Source organism: Mus musculus, chromosome 2, assembly GCF_000001635.26.
Source record: "Mus musculus strain C57BL/6J chromosome 2, GRCm38.p6 C57BL/6J".
Classification (NCBI taxonomy): Eukaryota; Metazoa; Chordata; class Mammalia; order Rodentia; family Muridae; genus Mus; species Mus musculus.
The window spans coordinates 102,364,685-102,377,346 of NC_000068.7; the positions used below are offsets into that span (position 1 = coordinate 102,364,685).

The 12,662-nt window shown below is 40.3% G+C and overlaps 1 protein-coding gene and 1 long non-coding RNA gene across 2 annotated transcripts in view; one reads left to right on the plus strand and one right to left on the minus strand.

Annotated features, from left to right (window-relative positions):
- Trim44 (tripartite motif-containing 44) overlaps nucleotides 1-12,662 on the minus strand; it is a 100,782-nt gene that overhangs the window by 64,566 nt on the left and 23,554 nt on the right. The window lies entirely within an intron of this gene.
- Nucleotides 1,560-6,019, plus strand: Gm52521. The gene is made up of 3 exons (XR_003953883.1): nucleotides 1,560-1,648; nucleotides 2,671-2,749; nucleotides 5,665-6,019. It is a non-coding gene; the product is annotated as a predicted gene, 52521 (long non-coding RNA).

Sequence of the window (12,662 nt, forward strand, 5' to 3'; positions counted from 1 at the left end):
TGCTTCTTCCTCTTTCCCAGAGCTCTCCTTCCTCAACATAAACATGCCCTGTGTATCCGTATCAGAGGCCAATGTGGCTTGGAGGTTCAGGTACCTGACAAGGCCTGATAAGCACATGAGTGAATCTGCTGATGAAATTGAGAAGTGAAGAGCACTGTCCACTCCAGGCAGCTGAGAAACAGTCACTGTCAAAGCAGCCTTTAGTGAGAGACATGAACATCTAACCACTATGGATGCAGCATTTCTGCCAAGCATCTTCTCCTTGTGGGACTGCTTGTCCTGTTGTCAGCTGCTGTGACTTTATTATCTTGACAACTTGATGTGTAAGCCAGTGACATACACTGAAATGGATGCAACACCAAACAGTTCACAGGGGATGCTGTGTTCGCACTGACTTGACATTGACAGTTGCTCTTAAGATGCTTCTTTCTCTCTTTGCCTGACCCCAGAATAGTAAGAGAGGCCACAGTCACAAACTGCTGAGCATCACTTCTGAGGGTGACCTGCACTACGGGAATATAAAAGTAGACAGTCTCGAGAGACATGTGGGACCTATAAAAACTAAGAAGAGTGCTTCTATCCTAGTCTGTCTTGTTTTCCAGTTTCTGCTCCACCTGAACACAGCATAAACTAGAGAGACAGCTACTGGTAATGAAGTGGGAGGTAGAAAATGACACTACAAGTTTGTGGGCACAGAATTTATACTATTTTTGAGCATGTTACATTTGCATAGAGAAAGAAGGCCTATTCTATTTGCTGAAGACGAAAAAGGACTCAGCTCTTAACCCAGGTCCAGAAAGACAAACACCACATGTTCTCTCTCATATGTAGATCTTAGCTTGAATTTTTAGTTGTGTGTGTATAATTTATTAATATCTATGGAGCTCAGGAATCTAAAAGGATACCATGACTGGGTAAGGAGAGAGGCGAGCACAAGATGAGAGTAGGTGGAGAGATACTGGAGTTGAAAGCTTTAACAGGGTGAGGGTGGGAAAAGGGGACAGGATGGAGTGATGATTTCATTAACCCAAACTAAGGATGCCTGAAAACACTACAGAAACGTACTACTCTGTAAGCTAATTTAAAATATATAATTAAAGAACAGAGAGAGACTCGCCTCTCACCCTCCATTCTAGTTGCCTTTCCACTTTCCCTTCAAAACCACTTACTTGTATACTAGGAAAACTTGAAGCCCAAAATAACTGCATATCACCAGGAACATTCAGAAAGACAATGGCTATGGAACTTTCCTTTTCCAGGTCTTTGCTCCTATGAGGGCTCACAATGGTAGAGAGCCCAGGTAGCCTGACGTACTAGAAAAAGAGTTTTTAGGACTGGCTCTGTTAAGCCACTTTTTGAAGCTCAGACAAATAAAAGTTTATTTGTAAAGTAGGATTACAGTGTTCTCATAGATATTTTTATGAATTTAGCATAAAATACCACATGGAAAGAGCTGTATGTCAGTCCAGGATACAGACCAATGAGTACTCTGCTGCTGAGAGATAACAGTATCTCAGCCGTTACTGTGGGCTTCTGTGGTACTCACGGAGCTCTCCTAAGCTGCTCCTAGCAAGCTTTCGTAAAGAGAGACTCCACACTCGGGAACTGAAAACCTAGTTTCTTGAGAGCACAGAGGAAAAACATGCTTGTAAGTGGGTATTGCAACATTTTGCCTCACAAGTTCCACGTTGTTGAAAAGCAATGGAAACCTTCTCTGGTTTGACAAGGCCTCGCTGAGATTCATCTCCAATAGTCTAGACTACAATAGTGGCAAAGCAGAATGTGTAGGAAGGACAGGTCACATTCTGCTCTATGACACCTATGCAGAGTCTGTGGACACAGTAGTCTCTTCAATCTTACAACCTGACTCTTATCCTATGTCCTTTTCTGGGCATATGTAAACCCTATTCCTTTCATATGAGAAATGCACACCCTGTTTTGTGTAAGACAGCCTCAAGAGCAAATTACCGCTATATTCAAGAGTTGAGCTGGAACTGCTCATTAGAGCTGGCTTTCTGTCTGTTGGCATTCTCTTGAAGCAGGCAGTGAGGAGGATCATGCAACCCATGCCTGAGTATCCAGCCAGCTCTCCTATGTAATTCTGTCCTAAGTACATATGGTCTTTGGGGTATCTGGGAAGGAATAGAATATAAAGGTGGGGAATGATGTAGACGTTCCATTTATGCAGCTATAGGGAAGCTACTATCCTTCCTGGGTGCTACTCTAAGGTCACTTGTGCTCTTGGTCCATAATCTCTCAGCCATTGCTCTGTAAGTAAATCTAATAAACTAATTGGTTCCCCTGGGTGAACCTTGGTGGAATTATAACTTGGTTTGTCCTTGGACCTGAGGAGGAGGGGTAGATACTGTTCATGTCTCTCTTCAAGGGGAGGAATTTTAATAACATCTGTATATCCAAAAATAAAGAACTACAGTGCTCATTAATTAACATGCTTTTCGAGTCCCCAAAGGCTGTGAGAGCAAATGTTCATTCATTGTTTCCTATCTCCTCAAAACTCTCCAACTTAAGGCCTACAGTTGTAATTCAGTGATATGGTATTGGCCTGGCATAGACAAAGTCCTCAGTTCACTCTCTGGCACAACAAAATAAAATTTTCCATCTTCAAAATATTAATTATAACATAATATGATTCATTCTATTCTATGACAGGTAATAGGTGCTATACCAAGTGGACCAGACCTTCTGGCACTTTTACCATCCATGGAAAGAGAAGCATATCATGCCTGATGTAAGTATTTCACCTTGAAAGTGTGAATAAGCTCTGCATTAGTATTTATTCCTGGTGTACATGCATAGGGAAAATGTCAATAATGGCCTAGAGATACTACATAAAAGTCATAGAAAGAAGCGGGCTGTGCTGGGCATGCCTTTAATCCCAGCGCTCGGGGAGCAGCTGGACCTCTTTAAGTTTGAGGCCAGCATGGTCTACAAAACAAGTCCAGGGCAGCCAGTGCTACCCAGAGAAACCCTTTCTTGAAAAACAGAAACAAACAAACAAACAAAACGATCACAGAAAGAAAATGTATCAGCATCATAAGCTCTATGACTTTCCATAAGGTACTTTATTTCCTTAATTTTTGTTTATTTTAGCCCTCTAGCTAGATGCAGTGACAATTAAAGAGGCATTATTTTCACATTTTATAGCTACACAACCTTAAAAGCATCTACATACAGACACAGGAGACTGAGAGTTGCACTCTGAAGACTTAGTTTTAAGTTATCAAAGAAAGCATCTTTTTGTTGAGTATACTATAATTTTATTTCTTGAAAGGTTTACCTTATCAGGAAAAGAGAAGGAAGAGTAGGGGATGCAGGCTCTTAAATAAAAGTCTAGCTGATTTTATCACCACTGTCATTATAGAGTTTTCTATCTAGGTTCCCAGGCTCCTAAATTAAATGTCAAATACAATCCTGCACTCCAAACATGAAGCGTGACTGCTATGGAAAAACTGGGCAGCTCAGCTCCCCTCTCCCTATTAGCCGTGTAATCAGCCCCTGCAAGCAGCCAGCAGAGTAGATTATCAAGTCTTCTGTCAGTGTAGAAAGGAGCAAGGGCAGACATCACAGTGAATTAGTTTTATTAAGCTATTTAATGCTCTGTCCCTTTATTTTCTAACAATACTCTAGCTCACCTAGTAACTCAAAAATCATTGCCCCCTATTTTAAACTGCCTATAATCAATGTATGCAGAAGTTCATTATGACTTGAGGGCCCCAATAAAAAAGAGTATAGTGAAAGGCTAAAGATTCAGGGGAAATAAGAGGGAGTAGAGGGAGAATAAAGAATCTTCCTGGCATTTATTTTAAAGTGGGGCTACAAGTGGTGTGACTCTTAAATGAACCATAACTGCTCTTTCTTTTAACTTGGCACCAGAGAATTCTGCTAGTTTAGTCTAGAACAGCGCAACAGATGCTATGCCGTAGATTCTTGTTCCTACCAGGAAACCTTCACACAGCTGCACATACCCATGATGGATATATCTGCATTGGCTTGTTTCTACCAGGAAACCTTCACACAGCTGCACATACCCATGATGGATATATCTGCATTGACTTGTTTCTACCAGGAATACCTTCACACAGCTGTACACACCCATGATGGATATATCTGCATTGACTTGTTTCTACCAGGAATACCTTCACACAGCTGTACACACCCATGATGGATATATCTGCATTGACTTGTTTCTACCAGGAATACCTTCACACAGCTGTACACACCCATGATGGATATATCTGCATTGGCTTGTTTCTACCAGGAATACCTTCACACAGCTGTACATACCCATGATGGATATATCTGCATTGGCTTGTTTCTACCAGGAATACCTTCACACAGCTGTACACACCCATGATGGATATATCTGCATTGGCTTGTTTCTACCAGGAATACCTTTACACAGCTGTACATACCCATGATGGATATATCTGTATTGACTTGCATGAGCAGAGAGCTACAGCCAAACCAGGCCAACAAAATGAGGCTGCCGGCCACACCAAAAGATCCCAACTAAGAGAATTTAACTCAATCTGTTTGTATATTTTTATCACTCAAAGAGATATTGGTGTCCTATTAGAAGTGTTAATTGATCCAATATAGAATCTAGTTATTTCCAGAAAGGATTGGAAGAGTCTTCTCAATTTTGTAGGAAAATAGTTGTCCCCAAGTCCACTTGCCCCCCTTTTGAAGAGGTTTCTCAAGACTACAAGAAAACTAAAAGTAGCCATCATTAATGTCAAACTAAGCACTTTATCTCATATCATCTTCCATACAACCTATGAAGTATATTTGACCCCCCACCACTTTACCTAAATAAATAAATAAATAAATAAATAAATAAATAAATAAATAAATCAAAAGGTGAGTGATCACAGGATTTGCCCAAACTTTCCTCTTGAGGTGAGAGCTGATTCCAGAAGCCGGAGTGCTGAATAACCGTAGTATAAATACTGCTTCTCTGTGTTAAAGGTGAACCTTGAGTTCCTGACCCTCATTCACTATCTAAAGAAGAAAATGAAAGACACTGCTTATGGCTAACATTTCAAGTGAAGAACTATAATCCACAGGTCTTATAATTCATTCATTAAAGTGTGCTGTGCATGGTGGTGCATGCCATTAATCCGAGCACTCAGGAGGCAGAGGCATAATGATCTCTGTGTGTTGGAGACTAGCCTGGTCTCCATAGTGAGTTCCAGGACAGCCAGGGCTATATACAAAGACCCTGACTCCATTTTTTTTTAAGTGTACTGTCCGCTCCTTTTTACCCAAGTTATTTGCAGCATCCAGGGTTATGGAACTAGCATTACCACCCATCGCAGCCGTTTCTTTCATCATCCCTCAAAGACACACCATGCTTTTAAAAATGGCACCAATGTTCCTCTCCTGGGCCCTTGAAAACACCAAATATATTTTCTATTTCCACAGATTTGTCAAGCTCAGCTTTTATTTAAGTAGAATCATACAATATTTGGTACTCTGTGAATAACTTTTTAAAAACTTATGTAAGGGATATGATATCCCCAAATGTCAGGAACATAGTACTCCAAATATAACTGTTGGAGAATGGGACAGATTACCCCCAAGTACAATTCATTTTAGATTATTCTGAGCTGAGTTTGTTGTTACTGTTATTTTGTCTTATAGATAAGATCTCACTATGTACCTCAAGCTGATCGTGAATTCACAGCATTCTCCTAGATCAGTCTCCAGAGCACTGAAATGACAAGCACTTCACCATTCCCTCAATGACCTGCAATTATTTAACAGAAGAAAACTTACCCTCTCATGAGAGAAATTACAAAGAAAATCTGTCTAAGGGTTTCTCCCTCTCTGTACAGACAGTGAAGGTGCCTCTAAATCACCAAAGCATATGTACCACGTACAGCCTCTCCTTCTTGGTTTACCAATCTGTTTTGGCCATCTCCCAGAACTGGGCTATTTCAAAGGTATTCATACCTCAATTCAAGCCTATTCACTGGGCTATACTAGAAAATAAATTTATATTCTCTTTTCTTCTGCTGATCTTTTTCTGTTAAAAGTTTCCTAATTAAGAACTCTAAGGGCTGGAGAGATGGCTCAGCAGTTGAGAGCACTGACTGCTCTTCCAGAGGTCCTAAGTTCAATTCCCAGCAACCACATGGTGGCTCACAACCATCAGTAATGGGATCTGATGTCTTCTTCTGGTGTGTCTGAAGACAGTGACAGTGTACTTATATACATTGAAAGAAAGAAACAAAGGATGGAAGGATGGAAGGACGGAAGGAAGGAAGGAAGGAAGGAAGGAAGGAAGGAAGGAAGGAAGGAAGGGAGGAAAAGAGAAGAAAAGAACAGAAAGACCGAACTCTAATAGAGAAAAAAGTTATTCTTCCACTACATGATACTTTCAAGGGTACTTGATAGCATATCCTGTATTACTAGTTCATTTTTTATTGCTAAATTGTATCTAACTGTAGATGTACCACACTTTATTCATTTATCAGTGAAAGACAAAGGGGTTGTTTCTACTTTCTGGACAGAATGACTAATGCTGTCATGAAGATAAGTGTGTATATTTTTATGTTCACCTGCTTTCATCTCCCTTAAGTATTTTTGAGTACCCAACAAGAGAACTGCTGGATAATATAATAACCCAGTGATCAGAGTTATTAAATTAAAGGGACTGAGACCACTGACCAATGTGGCTGCACCATTATTCATTCTAGTCATAAATGCATGAGGGTTGTGATCTCTTTGTACTCACACACTAAAGACAACTGCAAAGCTAGGGCTCTGAGAGCTATCAGACTGTCTTGTCTGTTATACTTGGCTTGGTAAGTCTTTTACTTCTTGGTTCTGTTTTTTTATCTATGAAGTGGTGAGAGGACTGGAGCAGGTGGTCATCTTTACAAATGAGCACTAGTCAGCCACCATATTATATAGGGCATATCAACCAGTAAGGACACTGATGTAATGAAGTAGGTGGTATATAACTAGGAGCCCAACTCTGCATTATATTTTCACTGTTCCTGAATAACTGTAGACTATGACTGTCATATCTGCTAACATACAAAGAAAACAAAACAACAAAAACAAAACAAAACAAAACAAAAATGCTGCACAGAATCTTTTCATGCTATGAAAAAGCCCAAGGGCCCTATTAAGCAAAATTTCTATTTGGCAATAAAGGAAAACTGGCTTTCATGATTCTAGTACCCCCAAACTAGGGTTCAAGGAGTATTTTTTTTTCCATTTTTTATTAGGTATTTAACTCATTTACATTTCCAATGCTATACCAAAAGTCCCCCATATCCACCCACCCCCACTCCCCTGCCCACCCACTCCCCCTTTTTGGCCCTGGTATTCCCCTGTACTGGGGCATATAAAGTTTGCAAGTCCAATGGGCCTCTCTTTCCAGTGATGGCCGACTAGGCCATCTTTTGATATATATGCAGCTAGAGTCAAGAGCTCCGGGGTACTGGTTAGCTCATAATGTTGTTCCACCTATAGGGTTGCAGATCCCTTTAGCTCCTTGGCTACTTTCTCTAGCTCCTCCATTGGGAGCCCTATGATCCATCCATTAGCTGACTGTGAGCATCCACTTCTGTGTTTGCTGGGCCCCGGCATAGTCTCACAAGAGACAGCTACATCTGCGTCCTTTCAATAAAATCTTGCTAGTGTATGCAATGGTGTCAGCGTTTGGATGCTGATTATGGGGTGGATCCCTGGCTATGGCAGTCTCTACATGGTCCATCCTTTCATCTCAGCTCCAAACTCCGTCTCTGTAACTCAAGGAGTATTTTATTTATAAAGGTTGTTAAGTATAAAGTTAGAAAACAAAATTATATAGTATATGCTTACACACAGAGAGAGAGAGAGAGAGAGGGAAAGGGAGAGAGAGAGTGAGCGAGCGAGCCTGAAAGGCAAAGCATAGAAGCATAGTAGTATCCTATATTTTAACACCTCTGAGATTCAAGAACCAGCACTAACAAAACCCCCAAATTTTATAATTTTATATTATGGGCAATTGAATAATAAGTGATTTCTTTTCTCCCCCCCATCTCTCTCCCTCCCTCCCTTTCTTCCTTATATTTTCTAGTATTTTTCAATTGTTTACAGAGAACTCACATTTTTCCAATAGAGGGAGAAGCAAGAAGAAAGAGATTTTCTTTCTCAAGGGTATAAAGAAGAAGTGAAAGAGACTAATTTTCCCCTTGCACTCTCTGGGTGTCTACATAGATGAAAGGGACCACAACTGTTTCTCAGTTGTTCCTGTGCCAGAAGCTAGAGCTAGCCTGAGAAAGGAGTGGTTTTCCCAACTGTTGTCCTCTACCAATCAAGTCTTTCCTTAGCCAGAGCTACATGTTATGGCTCTCTGCCATCTTTCCACATTGTCCTTTAGAAAAAGTTACCAACCAATTCTGGTGCTCTGGGACTGTGGTCACTTGGGTTGAAGGATCCCAATAAGGGAAGGGAAAAGAAGATGTGAGGGAAAAATAATCCAAGAATGGTCATAACAGTCTACATGCTATAGCCTATATCTGCTTGTTACAGATTCAACACAGAGTAGAGGTAAAGAACATGGGATAAGACAAAACAAAAGTTAAGTCCTTAGCCATGTGTGGTGGCACATGCCATTAGTCACAGCACTTGGATCTCTATGAGTCTAAAGCTACCCTGGTCTACATTATTGAGTTCCATGTCAGCCAGGGCTATATAAAGAGCCCTCAACTTTAAAAAAAAAATGTTTAGTTCTGATCCATCATTTACTAGCAAACTATTTAACTCCTGTAAGTCTCCAATTGTTCATTCATAAAATGAGACAAATTGTTTACTTCATTGTGATTCTGTTTTTTTCTCCTTCATCCCTAGTGGTATCAGCCATCATACACCAAGCAGGGAAGGATGGAGCACAGCCAAGTTCCCCTTGGTGTGCAGAGACTGGAAAGGATGAAGTGAAGTCTGGAATTGGTGGGTCTGCAGTGAATGTCACCAGCAGGGAGGAAGTCTCCTCCAGAGATATTTAATGAAGCAGTTCTTTCAGACAGTATTCAACAAAACTGCTTGTATGCATATACTTTATTCAGGGTGAACAAGGACTATATAAACTGTGGAAAGTAGGAAGGGGTTCTTTTTAGGGTGAAGTTTCACTGGCTGAGGTTTAAGGTTCTGAGGATACCTCATGTGCATGGTGAGTCATATCAGGAAGTTAAGCCTGTAATTTCTACCAAGGGTTAAGTGGCATTCCTCACGCAGTGTGTTTGGGGGATGGAAGCTGGCAGGGGTGAGGAGCTTCCCAGATAAGGTCGAGAAGATGAAGCCCTGCTGGAAAGAATCCTGCATTTTGCACCAAGATCAGGGGCGTTATCTAGACATGGTAGATCCCAACCTTAATTAGCAGGATTTCCTAATATTTCATGGGTGTTGTAGTAGATGATATATATTAATTACTGTGCTGTGTTTCAAATCCATACCACTAAGTGCCAAGGTTACAAAACAAAATAAACATGACTTCTACCATCCAGTATTCCTGCTTACAGCATTGTAAATAAAAGGTGCAGAAACATGTCACTAATTCATAGAACTCTTTAATCAAAGATGCAAGCTCACATGTAGTACTTGATAGTTGAGCTATCTCAAGCCTTTAATTCAGGCGGTGGAATAAACACTGCCCAATAAATGTCTTGGTGCAAGACAAGCACTAGGATGAAGTCTGGCTTGATTCTTGTAAATAACAGAATATTAACAAGTAGAATTCAAACTAGTTATTGATTAACCATTAGGAGTTTTAAATGCAAAACCTATAATTCTAACATTCTAATTAGCACAGACTAGGTTGTAGTCTGTGACAATGATATCAGTTATGAAAAATGACCATAAAGTTCTTGTAATTACAAAATATAAGAAAGCCATCCTTAGATCTATCTAGCAAATTTCATGTTGCTCAACAGTTTTTGGCTTCACTCTTTAAGAGTATCTTTAGAAGCTGGTAAGAAGAAAAAAGTGGCTACAGTTTCGACCTTACTGGTCTGACCAGATCCCACCTTTGTTCCACTAAAGTTAGAACAATGTAAACTAATTTGATAGAACTGTTTCTTTAAAACAACTTCTTGAAAAAAATTGGGTAAGGGCTGAAAAGATGGCTAAAAGCACTGGCTACTTTTTCAGAGGATATAGAATCAATTCCCAGTACCCACCAGGTTGCTCATAATCACCTACCCTCAGGGGATCTGATGCCCTCCTCTGGTCTCTGTGGGTGCCAGGTAAACTGGCAACGCACACACACACACACACACACACACACACACACACACACACACACAAAACATTTTACTCAAAACTTCTAGCTAGAGCAATTAGACAACAAAAGGAGGTCAAAGGGATACAAGTCAGAAAGGAAGAAGTCATTATTTGCAGATGATATGATAGTATGCCTAAGTGAGCCCAAAAATTCTACCAGAGAATTCCTACACCTGATAAACAACTTCAGCAAAGTGGCTGGATATAAAATTAACTTGAACAAATCAGTAGCCTTCATCTACTCAAAGGGTAAACAGGGTGAGAAAGAAATTTGGGAAACAACTCCCTAAACAATAGTCACAAATAATATAAAATATGTTGGTCTAACTCTAACCAAGCAAGTGAAAGATCTGTGTGACAAGAACTTCAAGAAATTGAAGGCCTCAGAAGATGGAAAGATCTCCCATGCTCATGGATTGGTAGGATTAACATAGTAAAAATAGCCATCTTACCAAAAGCAATCTACAGATTCAATGCAAAATTCTCATCAAAATTCTAACTCAATTTTTCACAGAGATAGAGCAATTCTCAACTTCATCTGGGATAACAAAAAAAACAAAAACAAAACAGAATAGGGAAACCAATTCTAAACAACAGAAGAACTGGGGGAATCACAATCTCTGATCTCAAGCTGTATTACAGAACAATAATGATAAAAACCACATGGTATTGGTACAGAGACAGATCAACGGAATAGAATTGAAGACCCAGAAATAAACCCATACCTATGGTTACTTTATCTTTGATAAAGAAGCCAAAACCATACAGTGGGGGGTTGGAGGGGAGCATTTTCAACAAATGGTGCTGGCTTAACTGGCAGTTGGCATGTAGAATGCAAATTGATTCATTTTTTTCTCCTTGTTCAAAGCTCGAGTCCAAGTGGATCAAGGACCTCCACATAAAACCAGATACACTGAATCTAATAGAAGAGAAAGTGGAACAGAGCCTTGAATACATTGGCACAGGGAAAATTTTCCTGAACAGAACACCAATGGCTTATGCTCTAAGATCAACAACTGACAAATGGAACCTCATGAAACTGAAAAGCTTCTGTAAGGCAAAGGACACTAAAAAGGGCAGCTCACAGATTGGGAAAAGATCTCTACCAACCCTACATCTGATAGAGGACTAATATCCAAAATATACAAAGAACTCAAGAAGTTAGACTCTAGAAAACCAAATAACCCAATTAAAAAATAGGGTAGAGAACCGAACAAAGAATTCTCAGCCAGGCAGTGGTGGCGAATGCCTTTAATCCCAGCACTTAGGAGGCAGAAGTAGGTGAATTTCTGAGTTCAAGGCCAGCCTGGTCTACAGAGTTGGGTTCCAGGACAGCCAGAGCTATACAGAGAAATCCTGTCTGAAAAAAAAAAAAAAAAAAAAAAACCTCAACTGAGGAATCTCAAATGGCCAAGAAGTACCTAAAGAAATGTTCAACATCCTTAGTCATCAGGAAAATACAAATCAAAACGACCCTGACATTCCACCTTACCCCAATCAGAATGGCTAAGATCAAAAACTCAGGTGACAGCAGATGCTGGCAAGGTTGTGGAGAAAGAAGAACACTCCTCCATTGCTGGTGAGATTGCAAAATGGTACAGCCACTTTGGAAATCAATCTGGTAGTTCCTCAGAAAATTGGAAATAGTTCTACCTAAAGATCCAGCTACACCACTACTGGGCATATACCCAAAAGATGCTCCAACATATAACAAGGACATGTATTCCACTATGTTCCTAGCAGCCTTAGTTATTTATAAGAGCCAGGACTGGAAACAACCCAGATGTCCCTCAACAAAATAATAGATACAGAAATTGTGGTACATTTATTCAATGGAATACTACTCAGCTACTAAAAATGATGACTTCATGAATTTTGTAGGCAAATGGATGGAACTAGAAAATATCATCTTGAGTGAGGTAATCCAGACCCAAAAAGATATACATGGTATGTACTCACTGGTAAGTGGATACTAGCCCAAAAGTTCAGAATATCCACAATACAACTCACAGACCATATGAAGCTTAACAAAACAACGCCAACGTGTGAATGCTTCAGTCCCACTCAGAAGGGGGAATAAAATAATCACAGGAGGCACAGAGAGGGAGGGACCTGAATGGTGAAGGGGAGGAGGAAGAGAAAGGGTAGGGCCAGGTATGGGAAAAGACAGGAGAGAAGTCTAGAGGACCAGGAGAATGAACAGAAATAAGTAGCAGTTGGGGTGGGAATGGGAGGAACCACTAGTCCCAGAAGCCAGGATTTGAGAGGCTCCCAGGACCCAAAAGAAATGACATTAGCTGAAATACCCAACCGTGGGGAGGTAGAACCTGAAGAGACCACCTCCAGTAGATAGACATGGCCCCAGT